Genomic DNA, 17,608 nt, shown 5'->3' with positions numbered 1-17,608 from the left:
TTATATTGAATAGCTGTCTCAGAGCTGGAGAGTGAAAACGTGGTGGTTGCTCAGTACTTGAGCCCGGAGCCTCAGCCATTGGAATAGTCCCACAGTGCTTGTCTCTCACCGAGGAGGCCGACAACCTGGTAGTGCTCAGGACTGGGTGCCTTAGCGGTCCCAGTGTGGTGTGGAAATCCTGGGAGATTCCTGGAGAGCCACTGTTGCTTAGTCCACGAGGGACGTCTGGAAATGCTGGAAATGCCAGCATTGATGGAACCAGCAGCCGCGATGTGTAAGTCAGCTCAGCAGCAAGAGGGAGCCCTGCTAAGCCAAAGGGGAGACACTTCCCTTCTACCCTGCCCCTCTGAAAAACATTTTTAAAAAATAATTATTTATACTTTGGAATGTGTGTGAGTGTTTTGCATGTGCAAGTGGGTATGTATGTGCACCACATGTACGCCAGGTGCCTATGGAGGTTAAAGGGGAATCTGATCCCTAGAACTGGAATTGTGGATGGTTGTGAACCACCATGTGGGTGCCGGAAACTAAACCTGAGTTCTCTGCACGAGCAGCCGCTGAGCCATCTCTCCAGCCTCTTTGCTTCTCACCATCTCCATCTGTCTTTGCTTCTTAAAAGTATACTATACTTTCCATCATTTTAATATTAAATATAATACATCTATGCTACATCGGTAGCTGAGGTTCCTCCAAGCCCAAGTCCTCCGTAAAGATATGATCCTTAACTGGCTTAAGAGGAAAAAAAGAGTTAATTGTCATCACCTGAGTGATTTTAAAATAACATGCAAGAAAGTAGGACCAAAGGTTAAAGTAATTGAGATGAGAGAGACAGACAGACAGACAGACAGACAGACAGAACTACATTTTTATATGAACAAATAAAGACCGTAAAGGCCTTCCCATTAAATAAACCCCAAGTATATATGGGCTACCACATGCCAGGTGTAGGAATCATATCTCTCCAGCTGTAACCAGATTAAAGAACTCTCATAGTCTTTCTAATTGTAGAGAAAATGCTGGTTGTGTATTCCTGATAATTCTTCTGATGTCTCTCTTACTAAAGAAGTCTTCTGTAGCCCCTGATAAAAGGTTTCTCTGCTGATGCAGTAAGCCAGATCAAGCTGAATTGGAAAAGTAAAAGAAGAGGTTTATTTGAGCAAAGCAACTCCCAGGTGATTTCTCCAGTCCCAGAAATGGAGGTGAGAGAAGTCACACACCCCAAACTAAAGCAGGGAGGTTATAGAACCTGTAGGTGAGAGCTGATGGCCTGTCTGCCACAAGTTGGGTCTTTGTATGTCAAAAGCTGAGCATATTAGGCAGGGACTTGGGCTGCTGGCAACTTCAGGGGAGGAGCTGCCATAGCTGCCAAGAATGAGGAACTGGGCTTTGGGGCCTCTTTGTTGGAGATTCTCTGCAAGGACGGGGTTTGGAGAGAAAGAGATGGGGTTTCTCTTCGTGCAAGAGAGCTGGGTTCCAACCAAACACGTACTTTTGCTGATCTTTGCTCAGCTGATCCTGGGACCATCTAATTCCTTATGTCTAGGTTCCCTTGATTGCCCTCCAATGCATAAGAGTTAACAAGAGTGGCAAACCTGAGTTTTGCTATGCTCCCACGTCAACTGAAAACAGCCACAGAGACTTGATAACTGTCTCCTAAGTACTTTTAGATGCAGTTGTTGAACTCATTCTGTGAAGTTCCACCACAATCGCCACGTGACTGCTTGCTGGCCTCCACTACTGAACCAGTATGCTTTTCTGACCCCTGATTTAAAGGTCATGGCTTTTCACCCTGTCTTTTTAACTGCCTAATCCATTTTGTATACCAGAGACTAAACTGTTTTAGCCAGGACACCAAGCAAGGCATGTCAACAGGATCCTTTTCTTGCAAAATTTCCAGGACCAGAGGTTGCCCCAGGATCCAGCCTGATAAGGATCCCTCACTTATCCAGCAGAAAGGACATCAAGATCCACTGTGCCTCTTTCCCCACCTATGTATGACATTGTTAGCCAGGGTCATCAGTCAGCGCCACACTCTTTTATAGAGCTCTCCATTTTGGTCAAAAGGTGATCATTAAAAAAAAAAAAAAAGGCCAGGTGGTGGTGGGTAGGCAGGCAGACCTCTGAGTTCGAGGCCAGCCTGGTCTACAGAGTAAGTTCCAGGAGAGCCAGGATTAGAAAGAGAAACTCTATTTTTAAAAAATCAAGAAAGAAAGAAAGAGAGAAAGAAAGAAAGAAAGAAAGAAATTTGATTTCCAGAACTAAAACAACTTGTTTTTCTACTTTTCTGCCTTCCCTGTCCCCTGACCCCCAGTAAAAGGTCACAGAAGATGTTTATCATCACCTAACATTCTTTAACACAGGTTCCTCTGGCATAAAATGAGTCAGAGAGGCAGCCAGACTTGACTTCAACAGGCTGAGCGTGCTTTATTGGAACATTGAGAGACCTTTCCACAGGATGAAAGTTGAGCACATTTTAGAGGGGCTAGGGGACAGGTACGTACACACACATGCACACACGCATGCACACACGCACACAGGTGTCTACCAAGAAGTTAGAGATTTTTTGGAGTTTACTAGAGACAAAAACTAGTGGGTTGTTTTTGATATCCGGATACCCAGATATACTGTTTCTACAAGCAGGGCGGACCTGTTGGGCTAGCAAGCAATTCTTTATAGCTAGGGGTATTGTCAGATGCAGCCTGACTCAGTCTCTCACGATCTGAAGCTATTATGCAACAAGCCCTAGCAATGCCAACCATGGCCCCCAAATGGGAACTTGTCAATCTTTCCACCCCATGCACTTTCTGCTCTCTGAGTACCCTAGACTGCAAACAGAGCGGACCTTTTTTATCAGAGTTCCCTCACAGGTTTTTCTTCTGAAGAACAAAGAAACTCCTGTTCAGTCCTGAAGTCATTTCCTTGTCTGTCTTTCCTTCTCCTTGACCTTACAATAAGAACATTTTTTTTTGTTACAAACTTATGTGTTACCTCAATAAACGGAGACCTTGAACCACACACTGCTTTTATCTCGATACACTGTTACAGCGCACATAACTTAGAGGTGATCTGACTTCCGGTGAAGTGTTTAGAAGTACATTGCCTTTCTAAGATGCTTGCTTTGGAAGATCAGCCGCTCTTGACGATATTATAAGAGTTTTCCAAACTTAGTTTCTAGAAGGATCATTTGGCGACCCCAGACCCACATCATTCCACCAGGAAAGAAATGCAAAATTAAAATTTCAGTTAGTTAATATTTAGTTAGGTGTGACTGAGTCCAAGTCTTACATAGCTAGTTTTTTCTCAGTCTTAAATTCTATAGTTGTCAAGGTACTGCATTTTAATGAACCACTTTTTCAAAGGAAGAAGGAAAAAGAGGCATCAGCTTCTGTATATCAATGTAGTCCAAAAATCATTCCCCAAACACATTCATATACATGTTCACATGTACACGCGCGCACACACACACACACACACACACACACACACACACACACACACAATTAGGAATGACAAAGAAAAAATAGTTAGCATTGTAAACTCAAAAACAATGCAAAAATGTAGGGGTCAGAGGTCTGATCCTAAGTTACTTTTAGGAACTCTATGAGTAAGTCAGGTTTTGCTTCACGCTACCTTAGAAAGCATCATCGATTCACAAATCAGTCATGCAGAAGGGCACCAGGATGGCACAGATTCACTACTTCCCATGACTATACAAACCACAGAAGAGAAACCCTTGACAGCCTTGTTTTGTTTTGTTTTGTTTTCAAATGGCTTAATGGAATCCCAATGTTTCAACAGGAAAAAAAAAAAGATGAACACATTTCACCCTTCCCTGTCATACCAAATAGCTCAACACAACTCCCAATTTGCTTAGAAGGGCTTCCAAATTGGCAAAGTCTGTTCTATAGATAGCGTCAAATAGTTAAACGGAAATGACTCAAACAAAAAAACAAAAAACCCAAAAAACTCCCAGAGACAAAGCCAGTTACCAAATGACAGTGACCCAAATAGTTGAAAAGAATTAAAGCCATTCTAAGGAGCCTCGGACCGATGAAGACAGCTCCAAGATATGCAGGGAGAAACTCATTCTCCAGGGTCTGTCACCGTGTCCAAATCCGTGTTTCCCAGCGTGACCAAGCAGAACAACAGAGCAGTGGCTAACCACGGAAGTAGGGCGATCAGAAAAGTCCTTAGGGGCTGAGGAGATGGCTCAGGCATCAAGAGCATGGGCTGCTCTCCAGAGGAGTTGAGTTTGGTTCCCAGCTCGACACTCCAGGTCAGGGGATCTAGCACTATCTTCTGGCATCCACTGGCATGTGCACATATGTAACAAATACTCGGAAATTAAAAGTTTAAAGTGTTTTTTGGAAAAGTCCTTGGAATAAATGGTTTCAGTAGCTGTGCTGGACTGCTGGATCTTCCTCTCTACTGAGGAGCAGCTTGCTGTAAGGGGCTGACATCCAAATTGTGTTTTTTTTTTCTCCTAGTGTTAGTCCCATCAGTTGAGAATAAGACTACTACCACAGTCTTAGGGCATATTTGAAGCAAGCTTTATCTGAATAATAGCCAGGAGAATGGGCTCTGGCCAGGACTGTTCGGGTGGAAGGCTTACCACAGCCCCTGGCATCCAGATATCCAGTCTGGAATGTTCAGGTGGAAGGCTCACCCCAGTCCCTGGCATCCAGATATCCAGAGTCTGGAATGTTCAGGTGGAAGGCTCACCCCATCCCCTGGCATCCATATATGCAAAGAGTCTCATGTTTGGGTGGAGGCTCCACTCCAAGCCCCTACCCCCATCTCTCTCCAAATCCTGCTGCATCTCAGGAAGCCTGCCAAACGATGACCCTTCCACCAGAGAAGCTCAAGACCACTCTCACAGGGCATTTAAACTGCTCCCCCAGAAAACAAACATGTAGTTTTCTGGTCTTCTTTTTCTGTCTCATCTCTTTGGGGGCTGTAAAGTCAGTCGGGAGTGTTGTATCCATTAAACCCGGGCTTTTTCTAATTTGGTTTGATTTGGTCTGATTTGGATTATTGTGTCTGTGGGGAGGCTTATCAGGGTGCAGAAACTTCTCAAGGACCCCTCCAGAGTTCCCAGGAAATAGCTACAGGTCATGTTTTTGCGGGGACTTAAAAAGGCAAACCCACAATTCCCGCATTTCCTGTCAGGTCCAATCAGTGGAAGCGGACGTCCTGATGTGTTTTGTGACTACCTACCTCCTGCCTACATGTGATCAAGCACATTCGGTACAGATGGGTCAAACAAGCATAGGCCAGACAGGAACTTATTCCTAACGATCTTAACTGCAAGTAGAACCCGGAACCTGAAAGGCATATTTCTCCTGTTTTGCTCTCACACTGGCTATGGCTAGCGTCAAATTTGTTACCACGTTGTCAGAGCTGCCTGGACCCATGTTTTCACCCTAATAACTGTTGTAACATTACTTTTTCTGAGTCCTGTCTTCATATTTAAAAAGATCCAAGCTTTCCACCACCTTCATCAAATAATTTTCCCATTATTCAGCATAAGTTGCGTTCCAAAATTCTTGTTTTTAAACGCGTAAATGGCTATCTTAGATCCTTCACGAGGAGCTTCATTTCTGGGTACATCTACTTTAAATCCAAACTCTTAGAGCGTAAAAACAAACTTCTCCCTACTAGGAAAAAAATAACAACTGGGTTCAATCAATCGTATTATTATTTTACTATACTAATTAAAATGTCAAGATGCGACAAATGAAAGCCTCGGGGAAACGCGGGGAAAGGGCTGTCTTCTTGCATATACACCGAGTGCAGCAGGAACAACTTGTCAGCTGTCATACGGGGAACACTGGTATCAGGTATCCAGGGACTTGGCCCCAGTTTGACTCAAGGAAATTCTCCTCTGTATAACATTGTCTGCTAGTTCAATTTAATAAGCGTTTAATGAGCAAAGCATGTGCAAGGTGTGTTCTTATGCGATCTCTTAGGCGTAGGGGATGAGAGTTCTAACTCCACTCACGTATGTGCAGGACAGTGATGCACAGAAGCTGCACAGTGCCTCGCTGGACCTGGAATGCAACAGGTGTCTTTTCTGTTGCTGTTTTATACAACGGTCTCTCACTCTGCAGCCAAGGCTGGCCTGGAATTCACTATGCCATCCAAGCTGGCCTTGAATATATGGAGCAGAAAGAAGGAGAGAATCAACTCCCCGAATGTGTCCCCTGACCTCAACATACCCACTGTGATGCACACGCTCACAACAGACACACACACACATATTTTTTTTAAATAGAAAGTTAACAACAAAACTAGAAAATGTGTTACTCTCAAATCCAGAATTTTAAACAACTCTCCAAGGGAGCCCAGTGCTCTATTTACTCTCTCAGACCTCGATGCTGTTCTTTTATTTGAATATGCAAATAAGAAAACCGTTTGCATTAATTTCACTCCGTAATTATCGGTTTCCAGTTCACAGATCACAAATCATTTGTGATTACAAATAGGTAAAGTAAAGCCCGTGCAGAAAGCTGGGGCTGACATGATGAATCCTTTCAGAGTAAAAGTGGTCGTGGAGAGACTGAAGGGAACCTTCTCCTGCGACATTGACTAGTTCAAACCGCAAATAATTTGAGAAAGTATAAGCCGCCACTGGTTTGAATGAGACTCATCCCCCACCTTCTTAGGCTTCTGACTACTTGGTCCCCAGTTGGTGATGCTAGTTGGATAGGTGTAGGAGGTGTTGGCGGATGAACTGTGGGGAGTGGGAGCGAAGCTTTGAGGTTTCCGAAAGACTTGTGCCATTTGAACCTAGCGCTCTGATTCCTTTCTGTGATTTGCTGCGGAGTTCTGCCTTCATGGACCCTTACCCGCTCCCTGGAACCGTAAGCCAAAGAAGCCCTTTCTTCCGTAAGCTATCTGGGTCACGGTGTTTTATCTCTGCAGTACAAAAGTAACGAAGACAAAGCCTGTATTGTTCTCCCTCCTTCCTGCTGGAACCTGGACAACTTGTTCCCCATCGTCCTGGAGGGGAACAAACGCAGAACTAAAAACCAACCTGTCATTTCCTGCATGGAGATTTGCCTGAGACCTAGCCTCCAGCTTATTTCAGCATGGCGTCTTGGGATCAGAGTCGTGTGACAGAGGAAAAGGAACAGTTCGTATCATTTTAGCCATTAATTTTAATTAAACTAAATTATGCTTTAATTTATGTCACGAACAGTTATATTTTAAATAGTCACGTATTTAGAGGCTTTAGATCAGTTGAGCTGCTTGCGCTCTGGAATGCCCTTTATCTGCTGTACACAAGCTTTCTTTTCACAACGTGTTATGTAAGTACATTCTTAGGAAAATGGAAACAATACTGAGACGCATATCTGCGATATGTCACTTCAACATAAAACAATGTTGCTTATTCAGGGCATGCATCCATCTGTGTGCCATGCATGACTGCACAACATAATTCTGGTCAGTGAAGTACAAATTCAAGTCTGCTGGGAAGGGATTAGATGTGAGCTCTCAGCTGCCTCTCCAGCCCATGCCTGCTTCCATACGCCCTGGAATGATATAATGGATTCTCCTCTGAAATTAAAAGCAAGTCTGCAATGAAGTGCTTTCTTATGTAGGGTTGTGTGGTCTTCACAGCAACAGTAACTAAGTAGCTAAGACAGTCCTGATTGTGGAGTGTCTCCCCATAGGCTCAAACATTTGGACACTTGGTCCCAGCCGGTGATGCAGGTTGGGAAGACTTTAGAACATTTAGGAGATGAGAAGCCCTGGTGGAGGAGATGGGTCACTGAGGGTGGCATAGGAGACTGTGTATCTCAGTTGCCTCTTTGACCTCTGTCTTTCGAGGCAATGTGGCCAGCCAGCCTCTCACTTCTGCTACGGAGCCTTCTACACCATGGTGGGATGAATGCTTTTGGACTGTGAACCAAAAAAAAAAAAAAAACCAAACCCTATATTCCTTAAATTGCTTCTTGTTAGGTATTTTGTTGCAGAATCCAGAAATTAACCGATACAATGTAAACAATTATATTGATATGCAAACAATTGAAAATAATTTCTACTATTATATATCATCCCTTTTATTTTTGGTAGAGAAAAATGTGGAATCATTTGATGATTTTTGTATCGTTTGGGGTTTAGGGTGAAGACGCTCCAGCATTTGAGACTCGCTCTACTGTCAGTTTTTCTCACTGCGACAAATAGATGGCATGAAAACATAAAAGAAAGAAAGTTATTTCATCTAGAAAGTTCCAGTTCGTATTTGCTCTAAGCCCCTGGTAAGGAAATAAGTATGCAGGGTTAGAGGTGCAGGGAGGAGCGAAGGGAAGCTCACTGCTGCCAATAAGTAGAGCAAGAAAGTAACTGGGGACAACATACACCTTTCAAGTCACACCCCTTAGTGGCGCTGATTCCTCTGACGAGGCCCCACCTCCTGGTTTTTTTTTTTTATCACTTCCTAGCAGTATCATTAAAGTATGAATCCATACCTGGATAACACATTGATTAGCCAAAGGCCCCCATGATCCAACCGCTTCCCCACATCCTAACCTCTGAGCATTGCTTTGGGAACCAAGGAGCTTTGAGAGCAGATGTGTGTGCTTTTAAAAGGGGCAGGAAAGAACATCTTGTCTTTTATAGTGTGTCAGAAGTACGGTGTATTCAAAATGAGCAAAACCACATCGCTGAAACGCGGCGAATACTGTCACCTTGGTGATAATCACAAGCGTCTGTGTGGAGAACCACAGGAAGGGGAAAGGGCTGGTGGTTGGCTCGTTCCTCACAAGCAATGAGTACTGGCGTTCTAGTTTGCCTTTCTGGCTTTCAAATTTTCGGTGATGAGATGTTTCAAAAAATTACTTGTGTCCTCTCCTTTTTTAAGAGTCTAGAATTCAGATTTCAGAAGGATATTTAAGTTACCTCGCTATGTTGTGTGCACGCTGAGATCACATAGTCAATAAGGCGTTGATAAGTCACTCAAGGAAACAGAAAACAGTTCAACTCAAGGCAAAGGACTCCCGTGGTATTGGCTGTAGATTAAGAACAGCTCTGCACCTTTTGTTGTTTAATTGGATTAGTGTTGTCTGGTGGCTTTATCCAGCTGTTAATTAAGCACCAAGGCAAGTACAATCATCAACTCCTTCAAATCCCCAGGACACTGATTTAGTTATTGTTTCAATTTACTGAACCAAGCTCTCTAATAGACAAGGTCGTGAAAATACACCTCGTGTTTCCTTCGTAATATGTATGTTTCGTCCTCTATATGATTGAATGGAAAAAGGGATTCTACTTGAGTTCCTCATTCCTTTTAATCTGAATTAGCAGATGTTTTACGTGTGCTACAGCCAACTATTTAATTTGTAATATGGAAGAGCCTATCATAGCAATTGATGTTTTACTATATTGTGGTCTTAATTTTCTCCAAAATGTTAGCATAAAAATTGAATGCATTTTATTTTCCAAGAACATGATTGAGCTCATAAAGTTGAAGTATTATTTTTAAGTAGGGCTTTTTCTTTTCTTCCCTGAAGAGGGATTGAGGGAAACAAAAAAGGGAAGTAAAGAGAAGAGGGAAGTAACGGAGCAATGAAACTCTCGGCGTGCCAAAGAACAAGACCCACCGTGAGAAAAGATTGTGACGCACGGGAGAATTAGTTTACACAGAAAACATTACTTTTTACTAGCATAATGTTATTCATACCATACACACACACACACACACATATATATAAAACATTTAATGCATATATTCATATGATTTTTGCAGAAGATTTGGATAAATGGCAGGACATACATATAAGATATACTATATGTATTTTATATATTTGAATTTTGTAATTGAGGCAGTGTACTGGATAATTTCATGTCAACTCGATGAAAGTTAAAGTCATCTGAGAGGAGGGAACTTGAATTAGAAAATGTCTCCATAAGATTGGGCTGTAGGCATCCCTGTGGGGCATTTTCTTAGTTATTGATGTGGAAGGACCCAGTCCGTTGTAGGAGGTACACCCTTGGGCTGGTCCTCCTGGGTTCCATACAGAAGCAGATTGAACAAGCCAGGGGAAACAAGCCAGTAAGCAGCGCTCCAAAACGGCCTCTGCATGAACTCCCTCCTCCAGGTTCCTGTCCTGTTTGAGGTCCTGTCCTGACTTCCTTCAGTGATGGACTGTGATTGTGAAAGTCTAAACCAAATAAACCCTTTCCTCCCCAACTTGCTTTTAGTCACTGTGCTTGATCACAGCAAGAGTTAACCCTGACTAAGGCAGGCATGATGGGAAAATTATGGAGGCATGAGAACACCAAGCCTCCCACCCTGAAAATCTAGTTGAAATCTTTAATCAAACAAGAAGTGTCCCGCACTACTGTCTCGCCAGCAAGAACCACGCGGTACACATAGGATCCTTCTGCAGTAAAGCTTTATGTCTCTTGGGAGCTAGAGCATAAGCCACATGGCGGAGACCCAGATAAGATGGAACCCATCCCTTATAAAGGAAACAGACCCTGCTCTGGACGTGTCCTTCCTGGATTGGTCAACTGCTCCCAGTCCCAGGTGAAACCTTGGGAGTAGTGGAAAATACCAACACATGTGAGCTTTCTAGCTCACCTGGCGGTGCAGCGCCATCTATGGTGGAGAGTGTGGTTGCGGCCCTCTACATCTCCCCCTAATTTTACTTCTTTGCAGAAAGGCAACTCCCTAGGAAGGTAAAGATAGAGGTCGCACTTCCCAAAATGAAAACATTAAAATGGGCTTACACGGAATCTGTCCCTAGGCTCATGACACCTGGAACCTATCCGGCCTGCCCTCTGCCAATTTTCTGGGAAAGGGAATATATGGCAGGAAACCCTTAAGCAGAGCGACTTATCTCTCAGAGAGGGCCATTCTCTGTGCGATGCTTTTCAGCTCGACAACCTTCAGGGCTAGCTAAGCCAAGCACTCCACCCTGTGCAATGGACCACAGTCCTAGGGGTGCAGGAGCTGGTTGGCTTAAACCTTACTGCTTTAACATAGATAACCACACATCAGTAGAGGCTCCCTGTTCCAGGGCAGCCAGAGCTGTTGCAAAAACCACTTTGTCCCTATGGCTTTGGGATTAGAGTCAGCAGACCATCCAGAGGAGAAACACTATTCCATAGCAGGACCGTTCCAAAACACTCCCACCCCCACCCATTCTTTGAAGTAGGGGATGAAGGACACGATCCAGGACTGGAATCCTTTGGCCAGGCTTATGTCCACTCGCGTGGAGTTGATTGTCACGATGGACCATCTCAAGGAGGACAGCAAATCATCAAAATTCTCCTGCAAGATACAAAGACAATTCTCGGGACAAGTTAGCCACTTTTATAAAGTTCTCATATGGTATACTGGTCACACATAAGGCTGGAGTTTTCCATACATAGCCCAATTGGGCAAGCTGCCATAAGCTATCCACCTGTTCTTTATTTTACCTCTAATAGATGTATCTATGGTAGCCTGTTGATCCAGGGCTGTAGCCACTGTGGTAGATAACTGATTGAGGGTCTTTGTTTTTTATGATATAGGCCGTGCTGTCCCAGTGGCGCCTAGGAAAAACCCAGGCCCTGTTTGTTGATATTAGGTTTAAGATTTATTGGCTCCTGTACTCCTTGCCAGTACGGTGGCCTCGGGTTCCAGAGCCCGCCCGCCATCCAAGGGCTGTGTGCGGCCCTGGACCTGCTCGCTGCGCGGCTCCGCCTGTCCCAGGCCAGGAAGTGGCGGCTCCACCCCCAGGCGCCCCTGCCTTCCCCGCGGGGCTAGCCTAGTTCTCTGAGGCTGTGTTGGTGGCGGAGTGTGGCGGGAGCCGACACTCAGACCGAGGCGGCACAGGCAGCAACATCTCAAGGTCCGCGCCAGAGCCACTGCGGCTCAAGGGGCCAATGGGAGAGGCGGCGAACAGGGCCGTTTTCCTACTAGCCAACTCTCAACACCTGTGCCACAGCAAAAGCAGCTGTAAACAAACTCTCACAGACCCAGCCAACGACCCAATCACTTTAAAAATCTAAGGGCTTTTTGCATCTACCTCCCTGTGGATCCTGAAACATTAGATTTAAAACCAAATAGTTGTAAGCTGCCATGTGGTCACTGGGGAATTGAACTCACGACCCTTGGAAGAGCAGGCAGCATTCTTAACCCCTATGCTATCTCTTCAGTTCCTTATTCAGATGGAAAATCTCTCGGGCTAGTAGCCAGCATTGTTCGCCCCGCCCGTTGCCCCAGGCTGTTACCTAGGATCAGCACAGCTTAGCTCAGCCAAGCGGAACAGAAGCCACTCCAGCCTCAGAGCCCCTCACAGTTTCAGGCACATTGCAAGCCTTCTGGTCTGGCAGCTTGTGGCACCGTTCTCACTCTCGGTACTGCTGTGATACCCTCCAGGCCAGGCACCAACTGAGCCTGCGCAATATGCCTCCCACCATAGCCACAGAGCAAAGCTCCGCTCCAGCCGCCCTCCAGCCCCAGCTGCACCCACTCCGAGCCCAAACCGGTGCACGGAGCAAAGCTGAACTCAGAGAAGCAGGCTTGAAAGGACCTCATTTAATCTTTAAGGGAATTTGGGCGTCGTTTAGTCTCTTTGGCTGCTTCCTGCTGTTATTGGGCCGCTGCATTTTAGGGGTATACATTACAACATTTCAGGAGGTCTCGGTGATTCAAACCACGTAAATCCCAAGTACACCCTTAGGCTCTCCCCCTCCGTGGAGACGAAAACAGAACCTCCCTCCCAAAACACCACATCCTCAGCAGTCTCCAAGTTCAAATATCCCTCTCCCATCCAGTACACAAAAGACAACATGAACAACACAACATAAAGCTTTTGACCCTGCAAATCAGCCCTCTCCCCCATCCTCACTCTCTTTTAAAATCACTGGGGGGTCCTTTTTAACTTATTTTCTTTTCTGTCTCCCCCATTCTTTACCGGAGGGTCCTTTTTAACTTATCTGGGTGCGCGCACAACCTCCCACTGCTGCTCAGTTTCTGATATGCTCTCTGGACTTTAGAACGTACCTCTCTGAGCACGCATGCCTGCAGTTCTGAATCCTCCTTGTGTCCAAGGGGTCTCCGGTGGTGCAAAGTTCTTCTTTTTCCCGGGTTTCGGCACCAGATGTCCCGCGCTACCGTCTCGCCAGCAAGAACCACGCGGTACACATAGGATCCTTCTGCAGTAAAGCTTTATGTCTCTTGGGAGCTAGAGCATAAGCCACATGGCGGAGACCCAGATAAGATGGAACCCATCCCTTATAAAGGAAACAGACCCCGCTCTGGACGTGTCATTCTTGGATTGGTCAACTGCTCCCAGTCCCAGGTGAAACCTTGGGAGTAGTGGAAAATACCAACACATGTGAGCTTTCTAGCTCACCTGGCGGTGCAGCGCCATCTATGGTGGAGAGTGTGGTTGCGGCCCTCTACAAAGAAGCAAGAATCCCAGTACAATTACCAACCGTTGAAGGTCTTCTCCTGTTCCAGCTGTAAACATACAATTTCCTAGGCGTCTCACCAGGAACCACATTTGCATTGGAAACACACACTCTAAACCCCTTGTGCAATCCTAGTGGGACAGTCATTACAGAGATGGCCCCTGCATTGATTGAACACATTAGTGACGAACTTCAAGTTGCCAAGAGTGCATCGGTGCCAGACGAAGGAAGGAAATCAAAACTCTTCCCCTTGGAGTCAGTTAACCAAGTGTGAGAACAGGCTTGAGTTCTCTGCTTCATGCGCTCTGTGTTTTCTCTCCTCTCTCTGTCTACTATGTGAGTGTGATCTGTGCCTGTTTGAAGGCTGTCTGGAGAAGCTTGCCCCGTGTCTGTCCCTGTTCTTGTATGTTTTCATGTGTTATGTGACTCTCTGTGTGTGTGTGTGTGTGTGTGTGTGTGTGTGTGCGCGCGCACGCGTTCCTCACAAAAGGCTTCTTTCTGCCTTTATTGAATAGCCTAGAGAGTACAAGGAAGGAATGGCACATTCCTTTACAGAAATCTTTAACAGAGTTTCACAGTGGATTAAGTCATTGACTCCAACTGACCTAGACAACAAACAGCACTCCAAACATCACTGTTGGTCAACCAATATCCATAAAGGGATGTTCATTTTAGAAGACTGCTTTTTAACCTCGGTATTCGCTGCTTTCAGCACATGATACAAATGCCATTTTCTGGGTCAGGGACATCAAAGAATACATAATTTAAGATTATAGCTATGCATAAGCTTAGGCTGTAAATGTGGATGGGATATCCAAGGTTGATTGTTGCATTATTCCCTAAAAGGCAGGTTAGACAAACAATCTGAGTACACAGTAGAATAGCGGTCTTAAGTGACCTCAATGTGTATTATTAACTTTGATTGTGAGGTCCAGTCAAAGTGCCAGTCTCTTAGAATATAAGAGATATTTTCATAATATTGTATTGCCACACTCTCCGTGTCTTATTTACAGCTAACCAGACATGATGCTCCTTGCTTCGTACTGTTAAACTTGGGATAACTCCCTATGAAATAAAAAGTAACTAAAATATAATCCACTCACAGGATTGCTAGGTGATTGAATGTGAGCAAATGACAGCTAAATAAAACCTTCATGAGCTTTTGTCTACCACAATTGTAGCCAAAAAGTATATAGGTTATTCTGTTACTGTATGACATTTTTGATATTTTGATCATTTCAGCTCTTGTTTTTTGCTCTAATTTTCCCCATTATTCCTCACTTGAGAGTTACATTTCAACTTTCAATTCATGTTAGAAGCATCATCCAGAAATGCAGTAAATTTCTAGATATTATAGCAAAAATATAGTAAAAATAAGTAATGTCTTAAAAGTATAAAACTATGCTGTAAAGAAAAGATAAATACAAAATAATAATGGTTTTTGGTGAATAAGATAAAAAGTTACTTTAGCAGAAGTCTATGTATTCACGAGGCCTAAAACTACCTTTCTCCAAGTTCCTCTGGTTTGTCCAGCTTGCTACCAGGAGCTACAGTGTTATTTTTTGTTTAGTATACATAGGTTCTGTTGAACTTGTCCATATGGGGTTTCATGGTCTAAGTTGATGAGGATGACCAGGTCTCTCTCTCTCTCTCTCTGCCCTTCCCCCATAAATATAAAAATAAAAATACATAAGGATATCTTTGCACAAGAAGAATTTGGCTTCCGACATAAACACCTTCGATTTTAAGAAACGTGTTAGGCTCCCTTTGGTTCTGAACACCCTGCTTAGAGGCAGTAAAAACGGCCTTACGTTCATCACAGTCTTTCACACATACCTGCTTTTTAACTTTTTGTCGTTGTTGTTTTGTTTCTTGGGACTAGGTTTCTCTATGTAGTCCTGGAACTGGAACAGTAGACCAGGCTGACCTCAAACTCAGAGAGATCCGTCTGCCTCTACCTTTGAGTGCTGAGACTGAAGGCATGGGCCATCATGCCTGGCTCATGCTGGCGTTTTAGGCATCCGGTTCGCCGCAGACCTCCACAGGCGCCAGGTGGCAGAAAAAAAGCAGGAATTTTCCCACGTCTGGAATGCTCAGCCTGCAGACCATCGTGCAGACATGGTGAGGTGCAAATCCTGTTCTCCTATAGGGATTTCTTTAGCAGCTGATATAGTTGGGATGTGGCTTGGGTATGTGTTGGAAGCTTGGCCCCTGGTCTGGCAGTGTTGACGGTAGAACCGGTAAAAGGGTGAGTGAGTATCGTGGAAGGTAATTAGGTTACGGGGGTGGTGTGAGGTTTGGGCAAAGAGCAACTCAGGCCATGCTCACTAGGTCCTTCATAGCTTGATCAGCAATTTCCACTGTTACTGGGTGTGGCCGTGTGAATAGAAATGGCTCCCACAGACTCCTGTGTTTGAAAGTTTTGGTCTCCAGGGAGCAGCACTATTAGGAGGTGTGGCCTTGTTGTAGGTATGGCTGGTGGGAGGAAGTCACTGAGGCTGGACTTTGAGGTTTCAAATGCTTAAACCAGGCTAGGTGTCCCTCGCTTCCTGCTGGCTGCCGATCCAGATGTAGAACTCTCGGCTCCTTCTCCAGCATTATGTCCACGTGTGCACCCCTATGCTTCCCACCAGGAAGATAACAGATGAAACCTCTGAAACTGAGGTTCCCAGTGAAATGGTTTCCTTAGCCGGGCCATGGTGGCACACGCCTTTAATCCCAGTACTCTGGAGGCAGAGGCAGGCGGGTCTCTGTGATCTCCAGATCATCCTGGTCTGCAAGAGTTAGTTCTATGACAGGCTCCAAAACTATAAAAAAAAAAAAAAAACCCTGTCTTGGGGATGGGAGGGGAGGGGGAAATGAATGATTTCCTTTATAAGAGTTACCATGGTCATTGTGTGTCTCGTCACAGTAATACTTCACGTCTCCATAGGTAGAAATCCTAACTACGACACTGGGAAATGGCAGCTATTCTAATGAGAGTCTGTGATTCTCACTTCATCAAAAGAAGGCCATCAAGATTCTAAACAGTAGGGATTACAGGTAGCACATTCAGAGTGACAGATTTACATACATACATACATACATACATACATACATACATACATATAAAACCATAAAACCAAGGACTGAAATGTCCTCTTGCTGCAACCCAGGAATATGAGAAGAGCAACGGGCTCCTCATAAAGCACCTTGCAAGGGACTTCTTTCCCTGCCTCTGAAATTGAAAAGGGACCCTCACTCTGCCTAATGGCCCTAACCTCTCTCAGAGGTCCTGCGGTCTACTATCTACGGTGTCAATAATTCTAATAAACTGCTTACACAAAAGGTAATCTGCATCAGTGTCCCCTGGAACCCTTAATATGAGACCTCAGACAGGTTTCCTGAGCTGGTTTCCTCAGGAATAAGCGAGTCTACCCCATGAGTCTGGCTCCGTGTGCGTGCAGCCTCGGCCCTTTCTACTTTGCCGTGCTGTGATGCAGCCAGGGGGCCCTCACCAGTAGGATGACGTCATTTTCTTAAACCTTGGGAAATAGGAACTAAATAAATCTTATTTCTTTATTAAGCACCCAACCTCAGATAATTTGCTCCAGCAACAACGAAACAACAACGGCCTGCGAACAGGTAGCTGCAGACAGCTTATCAAGGAAATAATTCTCTTTCTTATTTCTTATTCTGTGGTTTTATTGCGTTCCTGAACAAGATTCCATTTTACAGGAAGATGAAAGGCTTCTCTTAAAATCAACAAGAAACCTGTGGCAGATGAATGGCCAGTGTGCAGAGACAGTGTGCTATGAGCCATGAGTGAGTCAGAAGCAACCTCTCCTGGCCTTGAAAATTCTATAATCTATTTTTACAGAGAGGGAAAAAAAATCTGATAATTCTGTAGTATTTTGGCAGCATTTTCTGGTAGGTGACAGGCATTCATTTCGTTCTTGTCATAACGACAACAAGAAAGACAGCTTTATATATGTGCTTATGCTGGTGGGGGCTAATAGCTACTTCCTGAAGTACACATGGGCTTTCTGCAACTCTATCTCTGCAGTCCTTGGGGACATAATTTTTGGTGATAATAGGAAAATTAGAACCCCACATTCAGGTTAAAACTCAATCTTGAACGTGCTGATCAATGCCCATTTAAAAAGGAGCTAGCTACAGATGGTGCATCTTTAATTCCTCTGGCTACAAAGTACTCAAT

At 44.5% G+C, this 17,608-nt stretch overlaps 1 long non-coding RNA gene across 1 annotated transcript; it reads right to left on the bottom strand.

Annotated features, from left to right (window-relative positions):
* Positions 1-10,383: 10,383 nt before the first annotated feature.
* LOC148118781 (uncharacterized) lies at positions 10,384-13,397 on the bottom strand. Its single transcript, XR_015735753.1, has 2 exons — positions 13,001-13,397; positions 10,384-11,281 (listed from the first exon to the last, which is right to left on the bottom strand). It is a non-coding gene; the product is annotated as an uncharacterized LOC148118781 (long non-coding RNA).
* Positions 13,398-17,608: the final 4,211 nt, after the last annotated feature.

The sequence above is a fragment of the Myodes glareolus genome, chromosome 20, assembly GCF_982192425.1.
Source record: "Myodes glareolus chromosome 20, mMyoGla1.1, whole genome shotgun sequence".
NCBI classification, from domain to species: Eukaryota; Metazoa; Chordata; class Mammalia; order Rodentia; family Cricetidae; genus Myodes; species Myodes glareolus.
The sequence above is the reverse complement of the archived record's forward strand: the minus strand, read 5'-3'. Positions and strand labels throughout refer to the sequence as shown.